At 37.4% G+C, this 22266-nt stretch overlaps 1 protein-coding gene across 5 annotated transcripts in view; it reads left to right on the forward strand.

Moving 5' to 3' along the window:
• The first annotated feature begins 1103 nt into the window (after nt 1–1103).
• TRIQK (triple QxxK/R motif containing) overlaps nt 1104–22266 on the forward strand; it is a 92936-nt gene continuing 71773 nt past the window's right edge. For 2 of the 5 annotated variants that reach the window (XM_023726081.1, XM_023726082.1), the window contains exons 1-2: nt 1104–1230; nt 10995–11163. The gene's annotated coding sequence lies outside the window, so the exon portion shown is untranslated. Of the gene's footprint in view, nt 1231–1314; nt 1413–10994; nt 11164–22266 lie in introns of those variants that run through there. The other 3 variants (XM_023726084.1, XM_023726083.1, XM_004370776.2) reach the window with 3 other exon arrangements.

Raw genomic sequence — 22266 nt, forward strand, 5'->3', positions numbered from 1 at the left:
CAGAGAAACTTCTAGTTAGTCTACTTACATTTTCTCAGCTATTTTGAACAGTACTTCCTCTTTCAAGGGCTCTTTTTAAAAATAGGGTCATCTGGCCTAGATTAATGTGATTTATACTTGAATAAGAGAAAAATTAAATTGGAAATCGCATAATTTTTTAAGGAATTTTAAATTCAGTTTACTACGGTAGAAAATTAAGGACTGCAGGTGCATAGATATGTTCAAATGTAACATCCCTAAGCCACATAGGCTATGGATAATAATATCTCTTAATGGGTGTTGCAAGAATTTGTTGTTGTTGGATGTTGCTGAGTCAATTCCAACTCATAGTGACCCCATGTGACAGAATTTCCCCACAGGGTTTTCTCGGCTATAATCTTTAAGGGAGCAGATCGCCAGGACTTTTTCCTGCAGAGTCCCTGGGTGGGTTTGAACTGAACAACCTTGCAGTTAGCAGCTGAGCCCTTAACCATTGCACCACATAATACTTAAAGCATTCAGTTGTCAAATGTTGCCCAAATAATAGCTAACAACCTAATATCTCATTCCCATTTTATATACGAGAAAACTGTGTACCCATTTCCTCAACACATCTCTCAAACCTTAGCTGTTGGTCATGTACCAGGAATGACCATTCTTAAATGGGTTAATCTAGTGCCAAAAGTTAGAATTAATATATTAAAAAACCCAACTTTTTGCTGATTGAACCAACAAAGTACATTTTTTCCAGAGACAGTTCATATTCCAAATATAAGTAGTGCCCTGAGAGTGTGGATTAAAGTGTTTTAAGGTGGAAAGGGTTCAACAAACAAAATAATGTATTTTTGTGTTTTATATTTATAAAACAGGTCACAGTACTTCTTTTTTTATTTCCACAGTCATTTTGTGAATTGGGTGTTCCTCCCTTTTGGAGGTGAGAAAACCAACTGGGAAGAATGTTGTGCCCCAGAGAGAAAAGCCTGGTCTCGCGTCAAAAAGGTGAGGCCACAGGGCCCGCGCATTTGCGCCCAGGACGCGCGGAAGGCGGGAGAGAAACCCACCTATCGGAGAGCAGGCTGAGGGCTGGTCCCGCCCCTGATCGCCGAGCTCCGCCTCTTTTCCTTTCCGCCTTTTGGGAGTAGGAGTGTGCGGCTGACGCGTCCCGCCCCCGCCTCTGAGTGACAGGACCGTGGACAGCAACATTTCCAACTGGACACGAAGTTTGTCGGCCCTTGCCTTGGCTGAGCTGAGGTGTGTGTGTGTGTGCGCGAGAGTGAAGGCTGGGGAGGCCTTGCCTTGGAAGCTTGGGTTCCGGCTCTGAAAGCGGGCGCACCTCCTTAGCAAGCCCAAAGCGTTTAGGAGACAAGCGGCACTTGGGTGGGCTGGGCGGAGGGAGACGCTGGAAGAGGAGCCCTGGGAGACCCAGTACTACGGTAATTAACGATCCTTTTCCGGAGGCGCAGGGCTCTCGCTGTGGGGGCAGGGGATGGCGGCGCGAGGTTCGCGCGAGGGTGGGCGTGGCCGCCGCTGTTGCTAAGGTTTGCGCGGTTCCCGCCCTGCCTGCGTGTCTCGTTTCTGCCGCTGGGCCCTGGAAACGTTAGTCCCGCCCACCTCCGTAGGCTTTCCACTCGGCCAGGAATTGGCTTCTTTGTGCTGTCAGTTAACTCGCGGCTATTTGTCCCAGTGTCCCGCCCTTGGTCGTGTAGTTCTATCACTGGCCTCCCTTTCCTGTGATACCCCCCCCCCCGCCATCTCCCTACCTCTTCTTCAGCCCCTATTAATGAACAGGTATCTGCAGACCAAAATGTTTAGAGTGGAGTTTCATGCAGGAGGGAGTGGTTTTATTGAGGGAGGGATAATTTTATGTGTTTGATGAATCCCTGTGCCCACAAGATTTAGTGTCTATGTAGGTGGCTAGGGAAAAGGGGATGAAGCGATCAGGTTTCTTTTACGTGGAGTTGTTTTTCTTGTTGCTGCTTTTTTCAGATCAGTGAGTTTCCACAGGAAGCTGAGGCAATTCATTATTAACCTAACCTGTTGCCGTGGACCCTATAGGACAGAGTAGAACCGCCCCATAGGGTTTCCAAGGAGCGGCTGGTGGATTCAAACTGCTGACCTTTTGGTTAGCAGCCAAGCTCTTAAACACTGCACCATCAGGCATCTAATTCATTACAGGAGGGGCCCAAATATGTGATCTCCCTTTCAGCCCTTTTCTATGGGGGGAGGTGATACTGCGCCTTCCAAAACCTTTTTGCTTCACTTGGCCCATATTTAATAATTAACTACAAGATGGTAATCACAGATAACCATTTGAAATCTCCTCCTTTCCTTTGCTCATATCGTGTGGCCCTAAATGATTCAGCAGAACAAACATTACAGAGAAAAAACACAAAGGAGCTGAAAGTCTGCTTTTACTTCCCGAGGCCAGGTGTACAATGTAAATCTCCAGGAAGGAAACTTGTGCTGCTTGTTAACCCTGCCTGGGAAGAACATTGGCCTAGAAGTCAGGAAACTGGCAGGGATATGAAATGTTTGTCCTTGGGCAATTACCCTCATGACTGTTTTCTCATCTGTAAAATGGGATTACCAATATGTGCCCTTAAAAAAGTAACAAGGAATAATTGGTTGTGAAAGTACTTTTAAAATAATGATGTACACATATACAAATTGTCATTGATTACACTTTTAATCTATCTGTTTTTCTATGTGATATGAATTTGTAAACACATGTAAACATTGTCACTCGGTTTAAAGTATTTTTGAATTTCCCTTGTGATTTCTCCTTTTATCATTGGATTATTTGAAAATGAAGATGGAAACCCACTCATCTACCCTTAATTGATTTTGTGTTCTGGTTAGATAGCATCTGAAGTGTCTTGCATGACATTTTTCTGCTTTCTTTCCCCTCCTGAGTTTGTAAACAAGTACATGGAGTTTGAAATATTACCTTTGTTACTGATGAGCTGATTGAGGATGAGGCTTTAGATGGGGGACCAAAAATGAATACTGTTGCTTCCTGCCCCCTTCCATCCCCACTTCCTTTCCCAGAGCCTAGACTTTATTTAGCTCAACTGACAAAAAGTTTCAGTTTGCAGAACTGATACAGTGACCCAGAATCACTGCTTTCATGGTCCCGAGCAGAGAGGGAGGCAAAAGAGGGCAAACCTCTAGTGCTTACAGGTTTATAACAGGTTAGCTCTACCCGTTGGAGTAATGTAAACCAATGAATTTCAGTCACCAGTCAGATAACTCTCCTATTAGGAAGCTGTGAATAAGGGGTGGTGTCTGAGGCTAGGACTGTTAGTCCACTGCTCTGGATTTCAATTCTGGGTGATAACCTCTGGGCCATTTAAAGTATGTGGGATGTGTTTAATTATCACAATGTGTTTAGAGGAGGTGCTACTAACTTTTGGGACCTTGAAGTTCAAGGATGTTAAATATTGTGTAATGGAGGAGTCCGCCAACTCAGTGAAGAATTTCCTTCCCTGATTCCAGTGCTAAAAGCATCTCCAACTTCCGGTAGAAGTTCCTCTACATGGAAACATGAGCCTAGGCCAGAAAGGAGGTTTCGCTCTAATCTTTATTTATATGTATCCATGTGTTTAGTATCAATAGATTTTACTCTTAAGTGTGAAACTCTTAAAAAAATTACTGCTTAGAATATAGTTTTTTAAAAATATATTTTCCCAGAATGACTAAAATGACATTAATGGAAAATATGGATACATATTTTATTGTATTTGGTATTCTGGAGATATTTCTTACTGAAGACATAAATATACAGTCCTAGAGCTATCGTTTTCATGCCTTGTTGCATAATTTGATCCTTAATTATATGGTAGAAATGTTAAGTATCTTTGCAAAATAGAGTGAGTTGTTTTTGTTGTTAGCTGTTGTCCAGTTGGCTCCCAACTCATGGAGACCCCATGCACAGTGAGATTGGACCACTGTGACCCATAAGGTTTTCACTGGCTGATTTTACAGAAGTAGATTGCCAGGCCTTTTATCCTAGTCTGGAAGCTCTGCTGAAATCTTTTCAGCATCATAGCAACACACAAGCCTGCACTGACAGATAGGTGGTGGCTTCACTTGACATGCATTGACTGGGAATCGAACCTGGGTTTCCCACATTGAAGGTGAGAATTCTACCACTAAAGCACCACTGTCTCCAATGAGACATATATTTTAATGAAAAAGAAAAGATGATTTCATAGATTCCCTCTTAATATTTAAAATGTTAAACAGTAAAGAGATAAGTACTCTGTACTCAGGGGTTTAGCAGACTTTGTTATTTGAAAAATGAAGACAATTTCATAAGTGAGAGACTCTTGTAAATTGCATGGTTTGCAAGCCACTGCTCATGGAAAATGACAAGAGGAATACAGTAGCTTAGTTCTTCTGTAGTAGTAGTACGTAGTGAAGTAGTTACACACACAAAAATTGCAGACTAATTATACTGAACAACTTTAATTTTGGCAAAGATTAAAGGAAGATGGTGTAATCCAAAGAACATTTGTCTTACATTGTTAAATATTAATAATATGACTCAAATATTTCAGGGTATAGCATAATAAATTATGTGGATATCTCTGGCAAAGTCCTGATTGTATATTATGGCTTATAACTTACAGAAGTTGACTGGACTGAAAGTTTTATACTTGGCTCCAGCAGTAGATATGTCCTTTGCTGGGTTATATAATGTTTCCACCCATCAAAATTTCCTCATCTCTGAAAAGAAAGGGTTGAAGATTTATTTTTCTCTCCTAATTTGCTGAACTAGAACAATATGCTTGACCATTTTAATACATTCCCATTCGTCACAATGACTCAATACAGCACTGAATCTTTCTGGGTAGTGGCATATCGCATTTTTTTCGGAATAGGAAGGTATAATTTGAAAAAGAACCCCTCAGTTTCTGATTCTGTTTTGTTTGTGTTCCTAGGGGTCCATTCTTTGTCTCCTCTCCTTCCCTCAACATTGCTTTCCACTCCTGCCACCACACACATATTTGGAAAACACTGGACTAAATGATGATAAGGTCTCTTCTAGTGCCAAAATATTCTACATAAATTTAGCATTAAAAAATGAATAAAGTGGGGGAAAACCCACCAAACTAAGGAAAAGGAAAGCAACAGAAGACTTAGAGGTGTACCTGTTGTGTAGGACTAAGAACTTGGTTTGGCCTTTTTCTCTGGTTTCTGAAAATAGCCAGAGCAATTAAGGTGCTCTTTGTTTTCCAGAATAACCAGGCAAGTAGGACCCACACCTGGTGAACTAACTTCAGGATGGGAGGGGACATGATGCAGTCTTGCTTATTCATTGATTGGATTGATCAAAACCAGGGCTTTGAACTGGTTCAGTCATGGCCGACAAAGCAAAACTAGAACAGAAAACAGACCAAATTTTTACAATTTAGATGATCCAGAATGGTAATCGGAATGGGAAAAATTACAGGTTGAAACTCTGGAATGGGAGACTCTGAAGAAACACAGTGAGACCTTTCAGGAGACGAATACATGAGATTGGATTATTGCCAGGACTGTGGACATTCAGAGTGGCACAGTGGGCCGCCATCTTTGAGCAGGGCACCTCTGTTTCCCATGCTGCTCAAACTCCCTTGAGCAAGAGATTTGGTTGTTATGCAATGCCTGCGCTGTCCTTGTTTTCTAGAAGGGAGAGTAAGTTTCTAGCAGGGCTTCCACCGTAATTTTTCTTGTTCTGGTTGCTGTTCTGGTTTACCCAAATTCTAAAAATTCGAATCTGTTCCGGTGTTGTTTCCTCAGCTGTAACTGAACCAGGAAGAACTGGTTTGAAGCCCTGATCATAACTATACATTAAGACCCCAGTCATGTATATTCATTGAGGTCCCAGTGACTAGGGACCGTTGGCCTTGGAGCTTCCTCTCTTTGGGGCCTCCTGGATCCACGAATGAGAGAGGGTGGCCGTGTGCTGGGAGCTCTCTCAGACCTTGTCTGATGCATCTATTCACTTATATCCTTTCTGGTTATGATAAATGGGTAACTGTAAGTATAAGGGAAGGAGCCCTGGTGGCACAGTGGTTAAGGTGCTCAGCTGCTAAATGAAAGGTTGGTGGTTTGAACCCACCAGCCCCTCCATGGGAGAAAGATGTAGCAGTCTTAGCAGTCTGCTTCCTTAAAGATTACAGCCTTGGAAACCCTATGGAGCAGTTCTGCTCTGTCCTGTAGTCACTGTAAGTCAGAATCTACTTGACGGCAATGGGTTTGGGTTTTTGGGTAATTATAGGCAATAGTTTCTTTGAATTTTGAGAGCAGTTATAGAGAATTAATGAATTCACAAGGGGCAATGAGACTGATTTAGCTTGGAGTGGCTAATTCAGAGGAGGGCTACCCAGGCAGTCATAAAGACAGAGTCCTAACTCATGAGGAACTAGTTTTGGGTAGCTGGGTGACAGAGAAGGGCTCCATGGGCAGTTAGTATGACCTATCCCAAGGGGGCTAGAGGAAGAGAGACTGGCTGATCTGAAGGCAGGAGTTGTGCAGACTCATGAGCCTACAGCTGGTTCCTGAAGACCTGGCCTTGAGTGGCAGGGATGTTTTGATCTAACTCTTATGTGGCTAGGGTGAGACAGGAAGTGACACAGAAGGGCGGCAATGAGGATCTTGGAGATGTGGGAAGATGAGGCCTGGATCCATTTCCAGGAATTTTATTCATGCTAATCCTTGCCACTTTAGTAGCAGTTAATGACAGCTTCATACTTCTGAAAATCTAAAATGTTTAAACCAAAGAAGAACATTTCAGGAAATTCTGTGACATCTAAAATATGCAAAAAATACATGGGCTCTATGGTTAGAAGAACTCCATATAAAACTTACAGTGAGGAAGTGACAGTAGGAAGATAATAAGGGAATACAAAAAGATGGCAAAGAAACTAAAAATGTGAGAGGTGTATTAGTTTTCTATTCCTGCTGGAATAAGTTACCAAAAATTTGATGACTTAACACAGATTTATTATGTTGCAGTTCTGTAGTTTAGAAGTTTGACATGGATCTCACTGGGCTAAATTCCTTTTTGGAGGCTCTAGGAGAGAATCTATATCCTTGTCTTTCCAGCTTCTAGAGGCTGCCCAGTTTCTTGGCTCAGGGCCCCTTCCTCCATCTTTAACACTAGTAACATTTCATCTCTCTGACCATTCTTCGGTAGTCACACCTTCCTCTTACCACAGGTGGGAAAAGTTATCCATTTTTCAAGACCCACACAGATAATACAGGATGATTTCCCTATTTCAGTGTTCTTCAACTGATTACGTCTACAATGTCCGTTTTGCCAGGTGAGGTATTTACAGGTTCGGGGAATTAGGTCTTGGACATCTATTGGCCGTTATTCTTCCTTCTACAATAGCAGATCCCTATTTGTTGCAGTAAAGAGTAGAACTGTTATTATTGTAGAAAGTTTAATCAGTGTGGAAAAAAGACTGGAGAATCTCTTCTAGTAGAATTTAAAAAATTGCAAAAAAGATGATGTTAATATGGAGGACAAAGAATGAACTTCACCATATGGATATTTGAAGTTTCTGAAGAAGAAATCAGAATGTAGATAATTGTTCCTAAAGAAGAGAACTGATTATTTCAAAGGAAAGTAATAAAGAGATAACACAAAATAAAACTTTCCTGAGCTGGAAAAGAACGATCAGTGCAGATGAAAGGTCTTCTCTTAGTAAGACACAATAGCTAAAAAACACTATCACAAAATTCTCAAATTATAATGATTTTAAAATATCCTTCACATATCTAAAAACATTAAAAAAAAAAAAAAAAGCGTGTTACTATCAGGAATTTCTGCAGTGCTAAATGCCAGAAGACAACAGCAACATTTTTAGAACTTTTTTTTCCCCTTTGCAGTTTGCATTTCTTGTGTGATGGCAACAGAAAGCCACTTCTAAGTATATAAGGGACACTATAAACTATTTTTTGGGAGGAAAAACAAAAACTAAGACATATACAAACACTGAATAATAATGCAATATGAACACAAAAGCCATGATCTTAAAAAAAAAAAAAGAAAAATCCAGCAAAACTAGTGATGTGCCCTAGATTCCTAGAGTATAGAGGTAACTCTAAATAATTATGTTAAGTCTAGTTAAAAACAGATTGAAAATGTAAAAACTTGCTTGCATGAAGAGAAATAAAACGTAAAAATGAATTAACAACCTAGATTTAAATAAAAATTTGAGATTTTCTGATTTGTTTATGCTAGAGGTAAAATCTGGTAATCCAAGAATACTAGTAGATTTAAATACATCTAAATGGGTCAGTAAACTCTGACCAGTGGGCGAAATCTGGCTCACTGTCTGTTTTCATACAACTCACGAACTAAGAATAGTTTTTACATTTTAAAATGATTGAACAAAGAATCAAAAGAATAATAATATTTTGTGACTGTGAAAATTACATGAAATTCAAATTTTATTGTTCATAAATAAAGTTTTATTGGAATATAGCCATGCATTTGTTTATGTGTAATCTATTGCTGCTTTTGTACTACAACAGCAGTGTTAAATGGTTGCAAAACCAAAAAATAGAACAAAACAAAACAAAAATCTGTTGCTGTTTAGTTGATTTCAACTCATGCAGACCCCATGTTTTACAGAATAGAACTGCTCCTTAGGGTTTTCCTGGCTGTAGTCTTTACAGAAGCAGATTACCAGGCCTTTCTTCCATAGTGCTGCTAGGTGGGTTTGAACTGCCAACCTTTAGGTTAGTTGTCAAGTGCAAACCATTTCCACCACCCAGCAGAGACCTGTGGTACTCTCATTGCTTTGCACTGCTGCTTGGTGCATATATTAGTGTCCTAGGGCTGCCGTAACAAATTATCACAAACTGGGTGGCTTAAAACAACAAAAATTTATTCTCTTATAGTTCTGGAGGCTAGAAGTCCAAATTCAGGGCGTCAGCAAGGCCATGGTCTCTCCAAAGGCTGTAGGGGAAGATCCTTCCTTGTCTCCTACTGCTTCTTGTAATCCTAGGCGTTCCTTGACTTGTGGCAGCGTAACTCTCATCTCTTCCTCCCTTGTCACATGGCATTCTTCCCTGTGTGTCTCTCTGTATCTCTTCTCTTTTTATAAGGACAGTAGTCATGTTGAATGAGATTCTATCTCCCTCTAGTATGACCTCATGTTAACTAATTACATCTGAAAAGACCCTATTTTCAAATACGGTGACACTCACAGGTACTGGGGGTTAAGACTTCAGCATGTCTTTTTGGGGGACACAGTTTAAGCCAAAACAGTGCACTGCATATTGCCTTGACACAGTTATAACTTCCTTTTGTATCTTGGCCCGCAGTGCCTACTATTTTTATTGTCTGACCTTTTACAAAAAAAGTTTGCCAACGGCTGCCCTAAACTATAAACTTTAGTGCATAAAATTAAACTTTTTTAATTCAGGGGATCCAAATCTACTGAATTATTGCCCATTAAATGCTTTATTTACCCCAACATCTCTTTGGTCTTATTATGTTTTGAGGTTAAAACCAAGAATTATTATTATTGTTGTTATTCTTTACATGTAGTAGTCCACATTTCATCTTTTCTACCTCTGTGCCTTAGATGAAACAAAATCCATGTAATGATTTTAGAATTTCATTTCCAAGGACAAAAATCAGTTAATACTGTAACTTTTTCAGGAAGCATTAATGAATGCCTTACTGTTGTATGCCAGAATTCTCTAAGTGCTTCTAGAGATAAGCATGTACAATATGTAATAAGTGAGTTATATGTCAATCAGTTAATCATCAAATATTTATCTGGTAGGTAGAGATAAATTTTACAGAGGAAGTGGTATTAAAGTGGGGTCTTGAAGGATACTTATGAATTCAGTGTAGATAAGGCTAAGAGTAGGTATAATCTGAGATACTGTAGATAAGAGTTGCAAAGCCACTAATCTGTCAATAGGATGGTGTGGTTGAGAAATGGTAACAAATTCAGTGGCTGGAGCATAAATTTGGAGAAGGGTTTCTGGAGCTGAGGCATAAGGCCTCCTGGGTCCAGATTGAGAAGGCTCTTATATGTCATGCAAAGTAACTTTCATCTTCTAGGAAACGAGAACCCTTTTAAGGTTTTCAAACAGTAGAGCATTATGATCAGATTGGTGCTTTAGAATCGTGGTTCTCAAAAACTTTTTCAAATATAACACAACCTATAATTATTTACTTCTGTGACTATACCTTCAAAGAATAAAAGTTGCCTTCGGATATACCTACCTTTGCCTTATTTATATCAAACTTTTCCTTGAAAGGAAAGATAATGGCTGTATATACACTCCTCACTGACATGGTTAAGTTCCAAAGACCAGGTTGTTATGCGAAAATAGCGTTTTGCGAAAATGGAGGATGACCACATCAAATCACAAAATGGGAGATGACTACATTATTACATAACTGCCAAATTACATCATTACATAACTGCCAAACCACTGAGAATCATGGCCCAACCAAGTTGACACAACCTTAACTATCACAGCCAACGTTACTCTCACCTTGCACCTTGGTGGTCATTACTCCAGTCGTATGTCGTTAATGCACAAAATACTCAGATAGTAGATATTTTACTATTGTCATAAATGCGAAATATCATATAACGAGATTGTCAATAAGTGAGGAATAGGTGTACAATGAACCATTCTTAAAATGTTTCCTGCAAAAATAATATTACTAGTTGTTACAGTTTCAACAGGGTCTTTACCCAAATAAATTTGGGACACATTGGGTTAAATAAATTTAAATAGGCTTTTCTATTACATGATTTCTCAGAGATTTTATTATGATAATGTGCTTTGTAAAAAAAAAAAAAAGGCATAGTATGCAACATTTTCCAAATGTACTTGGCATGAAAACTTATTTTGATTGAACATGTAACAGAATTAGCATACCAAAAAGTATTTTGCAAAATGCTGACACTGTGATTTAATTTTGTGGATAATTAGGGATCTGGATATCATCCTCTTAATATTTCCATATATTCTTTTTTGAATTACAGTAAGAAAAAGCAACCAAGAGTATTATTTTTGGTATCTGTAATTGAACTTGCTAGGAATGCGAGCACAGCAGACATCCAGAACTCTGTAAAGACCTTGCCTTTGGAAACATCTTACCCCTTGGCAGCCCTCCAGAGTTCAGACTTGGCAGCATCAAGGACACAACGCAAGGTGTGTTTATTTAATTTGACATTTGGCAAAAGGTGTTTTGATTTGTAGTTTGTTTTCTTTCCCTTTGTTTTACTTGTTTTGGTTTGTTTGCTTCTGGCAGTGAACTCGGGTTTGGAACATAGTTTTTTCTTATTGAAGGTGGTATTACAGTGGGGAAATGTTTTTAGTTATATTTACTTTGTTATATTTAGGCAATTTCAAGCAAATGAAGCAAGGTCCATAGTACTATAAATCTATATCAGATTTATTTATTAAATCATTTAGTATTATTTTCTTCTAGGATTTGATGCTGCATTAAATACATGGTCTGTCTTGATGTCTGATATATTATTATATTTTGATAAATTATTATATTTTGGTTAGAATCAATATCCTTTTGTAGTAAGTGATGAATAGATTAAGGTCGTCATAAAATATCAGTTATTCAACATTATTTTTAATCTAATCTTGATTAATTGATATATCCATATTTTACATGTATTGTGGGGAGAGGCAATATGGCATAAAATGAAAGAATGTGAACCACTATTATATCTCTGACCTCGTTCCTCATCTCCTGCTGTTCTCCACTGCTACTCCCTACCCTTCACGGGCTCCCCATTTCACTCAAGATAAAATCCAAAGCTCTTAAATTGGCCCCTTGTTATCTCCCTAATGCCATCTCTAAGCTACTCTTGTCTTCATATACTTGCTCTAGCCATACTTGTTATGGTTGTTATTGTGTGCCACAGAGTTGATTCAGACTTGCAGCGACTCTGCAGGACAGAGTAGAACTGCCCCACAGAGTTTCCTAGGCTATAAATCTTTATGGGAGCAGATTGCCAGGTCTTTTCTCCTGTGGAGATGCTGGTGGGTTCGAACCACTGACCTTTTGGTTAGCTGCCAAGTGCTTAACTAGTGTGCCATTAGGGCTCCTTTTAGCCGTACTAACCCAAACCAAACCCATTGCCATTGAGTCAGTTCAGACTCATAGCAAACCTATAGGACAGAGTAGAATTGCCCCATAGGGTTTCCAGGGAGCGCCTGGTGAATTTGAACTGCTGACCTTTTGGTTAGCAGCCGAGCTCCTAACCACTGTGCCACCAGGGCTTCTTAGCCATACTAGCCCTTTGATATTTGAACATGCTAGGCAGGTTCCTATCTCAGTGATTTTGCACTTGGTGTTCCCTCTACTAAACTGATCTTCCCCCTAGATATCTACATGACCAGTTTCCTTACTTTCCTTTGGGTCTTTATTCAAAGATTACTTTCTCAGTGAGGCCCATCTTTATATTCCTTTCCCTGCTCTGTATTTTCTCATTAGCATTTATCACTATCTAATAAAATATATATTTTATACTCATTTGTCATGTTTACTGTCATTCTCCCTCACAAGAATTATTAAACTGTTATTAGGGTAGGGATTTTTGTTTGCTCTGTTTTTATTCTATCTCTACTAACTAGAGTAATACCTGACCCTTGATGAGTGAATGAATGGTTAATTCAGCAAACATTTTTTTAAGCACTTACTGTGAACTAGCACTATGCAAGATAGTGAAGATACAGGGATGAAGTACACAGTTTGATAAGGGAGACAGATAATTACAGCAGCCATCTTACTACAGTGTTGGGTTATGATAAGAGTTTGAATGGAATGCTATCATTACTTAGAGAAGCAGCATTTAAATCAGACTGTGTTAGGCTTATGAAAGGCTTCCTTGTATCAGTAAGAATAGCCTAGGTTATACTGTAGTAACAACCTCAAATCTCAGTGTCTGAATATAACAAGAGTTTATTTCTCACACAGGCTACATGTCCAAAATGGGTTGGTAGGGAAGCTTGGTGATCCAAGATGTCCAAGGCTGCATCTGGACATGTTTACATGATCACTGCAGCAGAGAGACAGGAGAGTGGCTAATTCTGCACAAGCATTTAGAGATTCATTGGTTGAAGCAAATTGCTTAATTTTAAATGAGGTGCTGTGAAGTGCAATATTGTCTTGTACCTAGGAGAATTGGAAGATCTGTGAATAGAATTAATCAGGAGTATAAGATACAGTATATCAGGTGAAGAAGTATTTAAAAAAACATTTCCAGAAAAAGGAACAGCATGGGCAAAGGCAGTAATCTATTATGTAGCATGATAATTTAAGGGAACTGTATATGATGCAAAGTAGTTGGAGTGCAGAGTCTGTGTGGGCTAAAGGCAGGTAAAGGGATTGGAGAGAAAAGCAGGAGTCAGATTATACCAAAGTATGAAGTTAGAACTCCATCTTAAAGGACATAGGGAAGAAATGAAGGATACAGTATACTGCAGGGGAATTTCTTGATCAAATTTTATTTTGTGAGTGATTATTGAGCCATGTAGGGAATGGACTTGAGGGGGGAGCGAGACTAGAAGCCTTGAGATCAGTTATACTGATGGGTAATTCAGGTGAGACCCCAGATTAAAGTAGTGACAGGAGATGGAAAGGAGAGGTACAAAAGATAAAAATAGAGGGAAAGTGTGAAAGGGGTCAGCTCTAGAGCACAGTGGAAGCCTTGGCAGGAGCTGGGACATTTCTTACACTGAAATCAAAGTAGACATACTGATAAAGATAATGTCCATGTCTGAGAGTGTGTGTTTGGGCTTGGTGTGTGTATATGTAAATGTGTGTGTGGGTGTGTGTTACAGAAAGAATGAGTGAGAACAAGCTTGCAAAGTGAGTGATTCTTATCTGATGGCCTATATTTTCTTTGTGACTTGGGAAAGAAGCCCATGTGCCAGACTAAAATGAAGGTGTGTGTGTGTGTGGGAGGGGGTACTTCAGGAGAACTCTGCAAGTTGGAATGGCTACTGAGCCAGATGGAAGATAAGGCAGATTTGGGGCAGAAAGTTTGCAGGGCAGTGTTAGGCACCTGTAAAACTCCAGGTTACACATTTTACTGCACTTAATTGCTTTGGGAAACTCAGATACTTTTTTCTTTAAATTGTTTAGAATTCAGTGATAATTTGAAAGTATGTACTTTTAAAGAATTTTGTGCATGTAGTATCCGTTAGAAGGGTTCTTAAGGTATAAATATACTCCCTACCCAAGAATATTGGTTATTGTGATAATAAAAACACAGTCACTTCATAACAGAGGAAAAATTTTCTAAAACTGGTGAAGTGTTATCCAGTACTTTTAGAAAATAATTTTTTTTATGGAAGACTTTTAAATAAATTAATGTAATGCTATGGTAAAGTTTAATGTTTAAAAAGGCAATAGAAAAGTAACTGGAATATTTATAATATTTTTCTTAAAGGTTTTTTCAAGACATTGGAATGTACTGTAAATGATTTTCTGAAATTATGTTTCTTGTTTCCCATTATGTGTTAAGTCCAGAGTATTTTAAACATTTAGGGACACTAAGTAGATGACTGCAGATTAAAGTTTTGATGCTTCCATGGCGGAACCAGTTTTATGTAATGCCAGTCTTTTCTAGTAGAAGGAACTGTACTGACCTGCATAATGCAGGTGGTAGATATATAAGAGAAATAGTGATTTATAGGCTTAGTAGAAATGACATCAAGAGCTTACAACTCCTGAGGTGAGAATAAGGAAGAATTGGTGGAAGTGTTAACCTGAGAAGGTTTTTTCTTAGACTGGAGAATAATTTGGGACTTCTCACAAAAATCATAGATTCATTTGTTGGCTATAAAACTGGGGTATAATGTTTAAACATTTTTTTAAAAATATTTTTAAGTATTGATTCTGCATATATACTGGAAGCATGTAAGTGATAACTTTATTCATCCAGAGTTTCCGGCACTTAACTGATAAAACAGCGTACATAATTTGGCATCTTTAAAGTTATCCAAAGATACTTTTGTTGAAATCACTTAGCTGATGGTAGAAGATGGTTAGGAGATCAACTAATAGCAGAAACTGTACAATTTATATGTGATTAACCTGTTAGAGGCTCTAGTATATTCTGAGACCATTCTTATATCCTAAGAACCTTAAATATAAAGGAGTTCATTGATTTTTTTATGAAAGTGAGTTCATCAAGTTCAGGCTGTTTTTTGGTCTAAAATCTATTTGGGCTGTGCAGCGCCTTAACAGTAAGTAACTGATTAAACCAGTATGGTATAATGGTACTTAGTAACATTTATTGAACACTTACTATGTGAGAGGCGTCATGCTAAATACTTTACATGAATTACCTATTTAATTTAACCTTAAAACAGCCATAAGATGAGATACTCTTACTGTTCCTATTTTAAAAATGGAAAACGAGCTTAGCTTTGTATCTTGGTTATCTAGTGCTGCCATAACAGAAATACCACAAGTGGATGGCTTTAACAAAGAGAAATTTATTCTCTCACAGTCTCGTAGGCTACAAGTCTAAATTCAGGGTGTCAACTCCAGGGGAAGTCTGTCTCTTCTCTCTCAGCTCTAGAGGAGGGTCCTTGTCGATCATCAGTCTTCCCTTGGTCTGGGAGCATTTCAGTGCAGGAACATTAGGTCCAAAGGACACGCTTTGCTCCAGGCACTGCTTTCTTGGTGGTAAGAGGTCCCATGTCTCTCTGCTTGTTTCTGTCTTTTATATCTCAAAAGAGATTGGCTTAAGACACTATCTAATCTTGTAGATCTCATCAATATAACTGCCACTAATCCATCTCATTACATCATAGTTATAGGATTTACAACATATAGGGAAATCATATCAGATCACAAAATGGTAGACAATCATACAATGCTGGGAATCATGACCTAGCCAAATTGACAGATATTTTTGGGGGACACAATTCAATCATGACACTTGGTTAACAGCTAAAAAGTGACAGAACCAGAAAGGAAACAAGCTAGAGTGAGGAAGAGCTAACCCATCTTTTATCAGGCATATATTCTTATAAAAGATAGATACCCATACCCATTGCTGTCGAGTCGATTCTGACTCATTGCAACCCTTAAGGACAGGGTAGAACTGCCCCACAGAGTTTCCAAGGCTGTAATTTTTACAGACAGGACCCTGGTGCTACAGTGGTTAAGTGTTTGGCTGCTAACCCAAACGTCAGTAGTTCGAAGCCACCAGCTGCTCCTTGGAAGTCCTATGGGGCAGTTCTACTATGTCCTATGAGGGTCACTGTGAGTTGGAATCGACTTGATGGCAACGGGTTTTTTTTTTTTTTTAATCTTTACAGAAGCAGACTGCCATATCTTTCTCCCATGGAGCAGCTGGTGGGTTTGAACAGTCCACCTTTCATTTGGCAGCTGAGTGCTTAACCACTGTGCCACCAGGGCTCCTTAAAAGATAGGTAGCTTATAGTAATATTATAAACCAAAAATATTTTAAAATATGTTTGCAATAAGTTAACATAAAATATAGATGTTTCAAGTTAATCAACTATCTTCAGGAGTTTATTTACTGAAGAATATGTGTTTAGTATCTGTTATATGCCAGACATTGTTCTATTGTTTGGGATTCTTCAGTGTACAAAGCAAAGATCCCTGTTCTCATGGTACTACATTCTAGAGGGGGGAAAGTCAGAAATAAACAATAGACTAAGTTTAATGTGAAGAAAACTTTTTTAATATTTTAAGCCTAATAGTTGATAATAGGTCTAAGGTAAAATAAGTATTCTGTGGCAACACTGCTAATTTAATTGTTCATATAATTGCAGAGTGCCTACATCAAATTATTGAAAGGATGAAATGTTGATTTCTGTAAAATGGTTATTTATTTTAATTAATTGAGATTAAATATTGTTGACCATTACTGTGAAGAAATCTTTCCATCTCTTCCCTTGTTACACACTGAAGATACAGCATTCCAGGAAAGCAACTAAATGTGATTTGCCATTTGTAAAGGAAGTTTGTTTTCTATAATTACAGACCTAGGTGGTCCATGGCTAAAGCAGAATAAAAGTGAATTTAAAAAAAAGTCCTAGAATATATTTTTTCTACGAAGGACATATTTAAATACAGTCTTAGTACCTTAAAATAATTGCAAATGCTCATGATTAAAGATTCAATTTTATTCTTCTTGTTTGCAGTATGTGGGTGTGACTTTATGTGTGTATGAGAGAAAGAAGAGGGGAGAGAATTAACCTAAGAACGAGAATGAATATGTCAGGGCTCCCCCGTGCCTTTGTTTCAGTAGCTTTTCAGAATCCTACCACCATAATTCAGGGAATTCACCAAACATTTACTACAGCCACTCTGTGGGAGAAAGATGTTGCAGTCTGCCTCTGTAAAGATTTACAGCCTTGGAAACCTATGGGGGCAGTTCTACCCTGTCCTATAGGGTGACTATGGGTCAGAAACAATTAGACAGCAACAGGTTTGGTTTGGTAACTACAGATATCGTTAAAACAGAGGATGCCATTTTTCTCTGTCTTACATTTCTTATACTTTCTGTCAAGCAATCTCGCTATTACTATACTGGATATTTCTTTCTGTAGACATGTCCAGTATACTACTCTGAACCACTTTATTTGGCAGACCATCTTACATTAATTCTTTCTTGTGAATGCTTTAAAGAGTTAAATAACAGATATGGCTTATGAACTTCATTACTGAAGTAGTAATGATGTGGTACAGTGAAAAATTAAAATGTTCAATCACAAGGTCATTAACAAAGAATGAAAAATAATTAAGGGCAAAGAAGAAAGAAGGTTTTAAGATAAAATCCAAACTTGAGTATGAAAAGACCAGTGCTGAGAGAGGCATAGGAAGGATTTTGCAGAGGATAAAATCTGCATTAAAAAAATCCAATTCTGTTAGTAACTAGAATTTTGTACTGGAAGATAACATGAAAGTGTTTGAAACAGGCTCTAAAAAAAAAATTCAGAAAAGTAGAGGTAACAAAAGTGACATATGTAGTTAAGGAGCCCAGGTGGCACAGTGGTTAAAGCAGTTGCTAACCGAGAGGTTGGCGGTTTGAAACCACCAGCAGCTTCACTGGAGAAAGATGTGGCAGTCTGTTTCCGTAGAGACTGATAGCCTCTGAAACCCTGTGGGATCACTATGAGTTGGAATTGACTCGATGGCAGTGGGTTTTTTTTTTTTTTTTTTTTTTTTTTTAGTTAAAAAATGAACAGTGGGTAGTGTGATGCTGACCAAGATGCCTTAACATTCCCCTCAGATCATATTAGGGAGAAATATGATCAATCAGAGATTATGACTATGGCCAATAGTGGGAAAAAAGTTGGAAAACAGCAGTTTTTTTCTTTAATTGCTTTAGGTAGTAGTTTATTCATGAAATAAAAGCTGTTTACCTTCGCAAAATCCCAGCTTCTGATCTGAGCTAAACAAAGCAAGTTTAAAGGCAGAGGCTCAGAGCAGTTCATAGCTATTATACTACGTTCATTTTTTAAATGCTTTATTTGAAAGGGAATGTCCTAGTTTGTGATTTTCATATTTTTTCCCTTTTAGAAAGAGGCAGATGGTATGAAAAGTGGACTCCCTTATTTAAAGGGAATGTTGATATTTATAACCAAGCTTATCTCCAGCAGGATTTGTTTTTTGCAGCTGTTCCAGGTTGGAAAAAATATTATATTGAAGCCCTGGCTTGTTTTTCTTTCCATATTTGGGGGGAAGAACTTCAGAATGTGAAAAAGTGGTGTTTTATTTTGAACATAAATGCAATGTAAACTGTGATTTTTTGCATCTATATGTGAATTTTCTGTTTGTATGCTGTGATGATATTACTCTTTTTGTTTCACTGATCTATTTCCTAGATACATCACACTTGAGAAACAATTTTACTCATCATATTCTATACATCATCAAAGTATTCTAGGAAGTGCAATACATTTTCATTAAGAGTTAGCTAAAGTTACTAAATAAACCACTTTCTAATTTTCCATTTGGATATTTTAGTCATATTTCTTTCTGTTCAGAGCATCTTTTTCACAATGAACCTTTTTGTTCTTTCTTACGGTTATACTATTTACTGTAAGATCTAATTGTTTCTCTTGGATTTTCTATTCTTTTATTTTTAATTCTAACTGCTGCTGTTTTCCTCTGGATATATTTTAGATACTTTCTTTTATAATTTAATTGGAAATTAACTCTATTTTATTCTGTAACTTAATACATGGAGCTATCTCTTTGGGTACATGTCAACACTAGAATGAATATCTTATGCCTGCATATACATACCATCTTTGTTCATATATGTATCTGTACACACACCCACACATATATGTACAATTTTCATAAAGAAGTGCTTTTGCAATAAATACTGTCATGGTTTGAGTTACATCCCCCAAGAAATGTGTGTATCGGTTGGGCTGGGCCATGATTCCCAGAATTGTGTGGTTGGCCTCCATTTTGTGATTGTAATTTTATGCTAAAGAAGATTAGGGTGGGATTGTAACACCACCTTTACCCAAGTCACATCCCTGATCCAATGTAAAGGGAGTTTCCCTGGGGTGTGGCCTGCACCACCTTTTATCTCTCAAGAGATAAAAAGAAAGGGAAGCAAGCAGAGAGTTGGGGACCTCATACCTTCAAGAAAGCAGTGCTGGGAGCAGAGAGCATCCTTTGGACCAGGGTCCCTGTGCAGAGAAGCTCCTAGTCTGGGGGAACACCGAAGAGAAGAAGGCTGACATAGAGAAAAAGCCTTCCCCTGGAGCTGACACCCAGAATTTTGACTTTTAGCCTACTTTGACTGTCAGGAAATAAACTTCTCTTCATTAAACCATCCACTTGTGGTATTTCTGTTATAGCAGCGCTAGATGACTAAGACAAATATATTGATTTCTTATGAGTAAATGTGTTGATTATTGATTAATATGAGGGTAACTTTCAGCTTACTTGTCAAATTAAAGCAAAGCCCAATATTTACATAGGGATTACCTTCCTGAATATAAAATACTATGCAAATAATATTTATGCCAAACTTGGACATTTTTCCTCTTAAATAATTGAAGCTAAAACTTTTATTTGAAAGATTCCACTACCTCTCTGTCAGCGCTTATATTTTTGCCATTTATTTTAACATCATGAAGACCAGCATTTGCTTAAATCTATGAAACCAACTGTTACAGTTAGCAAACAATATAATGATCTCCAGGGAGATTTCTTGCTATTTTCTGAATAAACTTTTTAAGCTTCAATTTTTATTTCACAAAATAAAGAATTATTACCTCTCTTTAATCACACTGAAGATGAGTATCTTTTGTAGATTTTATAAGTTCATTCTATTCCATATCTTCTTTTATTCTTTATAAGACATTCACAGTTAGAAGTATTAAGAGAAGAATGTGGGAACTCTTTTTTGGTTTATCAGCTATCTCTATCTTTTTATAAGGTATGCTTTTTCTTCTAGTGTAATAGCTCATTGCACAAATGCCATTATTTTCTTGCATGGATGTTTGTCTGATTTGAGTTTCTGCAAAATTTAAATGGAATTCTCAAAATTAAGAAACAAGTTGACAAAAAACTGAATTAGTGAACGCCTCTACATTCTCTTACTTGGTATACTCACCATGCAACAAAGCAAGGTCTTCTGCAAAAGGTATGAAACTTGCAAATAAAAATCTTTCATCTCACTGTTCTTAATTTTGTTGTTGTATGTTTATTTATACTTTATTTTGCAGTTAAAGTGTTTTAATCTTTGTAGCCCGCAGCACTGATGGAAATTTGAGTTTTTCATTGCTTTTGGACTGTTAATTTTGGATCTGTATTTTCCATATTTTTATTAGTTAGCTTTTCTTTATTTCTTTTTTGGTGAATCTTAAAAAAAATAGCTATCAAGCAACACTTGGACATCTTTTTTAAATGAAAGGCAATATGAGAGGCATTACACGTTTGATAGAGTAGGAATTATGGAACAGGAGATGAGAGATAGAAAACCTGATACAAAGTAGAATTCACGGTCATTTGTATTTTGGTTTCTATCTGGGATATACTTTTCTCTATCATCCATTGGTAGAGAAACATTTAAACATGCTTTTTAGTATTGTGTTTTTACCTCTGTTTTGTTTGTTTGTTTCTACATTGTAGAATTGTATTAGTTAATCCCCCAGTGCTTTTTCCCATTCCTTTTTCCACATTGTTTTCTCAATTTTAAAATTTAATGTATTTTATTGTATTTGTCTAACAGTATAATTTGATGATTAGTTTGTGCTATAGTTTGTAAATATAAGTTTTAATAATACAATCTGTTTAAAAAAAATTACCGGTCTGAAAAAATTCTTGTATTAACATAATGGTAATAATATAATCACTTGGGACTTTAATATAATGAATGCATTTAATGCAACTTCTATGAAAATTGCATGTATACTAGTTTTTATACTTTGACATCTATTTACTAATAAAGCTATTTTTTTAGTAAGTCACACAGATTTCTGAAACTACTAGAAACAAAATAATCATAAAGGGCATTCTTATGGCTGCTTTGAGCTGTTTGTTTACCCTTATGTACTTAGATTATGCTTATCTCAGTGAACATTTATTTGTGTCAAAATTGTATGTTTAAGTCATATTATTATTGGGCCTATTTTAATATACGAGGATGTCATTTTAGCATGAAAATAGTTATTCATAGCCTGATATATATGCTTATGGATATTAGGTTTTTAAAGTTGAAGGGAATTTAGAAAATCATATAAGAAGGGAAATTCCATGACTTTGTCAAGATCATCCAGTCTTTTATTGAAAAGACATGGCTAGAACTAAGGTTTTATGCCTTCTGGTCTGATGCTTTTTCCTTTTATGCTTGTATTTTATCACAGGACAAACACTGAATGTCTCTTGGAAGCTATTCATGTGTCAAACTAAAACGTCCTTTTTTTAAAAAAATTTTTTATTGTTGTAGTTTAAATGAAGTTTACATTTCAAGTTAGTCTCCCATACAAAAATTTATAATTGCTCTCCCTATACTGTGACAGCACACTCCTCCTTTCCACCCCAGATTCCCCAATTGATGTATCTTAGATGGCCCCTTGCAAGCTTTTAAGACCGCAGACGCCACTCACCAAAGTAGGATGCAGAACATTTTCTTAATAAGGTTTGTTATGCCATTTGACCTAGATGTCCCCTGAAAGCATGGTCCCCAGACCCCTACCTCTGCTACTCTGTCCCTCAGAGTGTTTGATTGTATTCAGGAAACTTCTTAGCTTTGGTTTAGTCCAGTTGTGCTGACTTCC

The sequence above is a fragment of the Trichechus manatus genome, unplaced genomic scaffold, assembly GCF_000243295.1.
Source record: "Trichechus manatus latirostris isolate Lorelei unplaced genomic scaffold, TriManLat1.0 scaffold00009, whole genome shotgun sequence".
Lineage (NCBI taxonomy): Eukaryota > Metazoa > Chordata > Mammalia > Sirenia > Trichechidae > Trichechus > Trichechus manatus.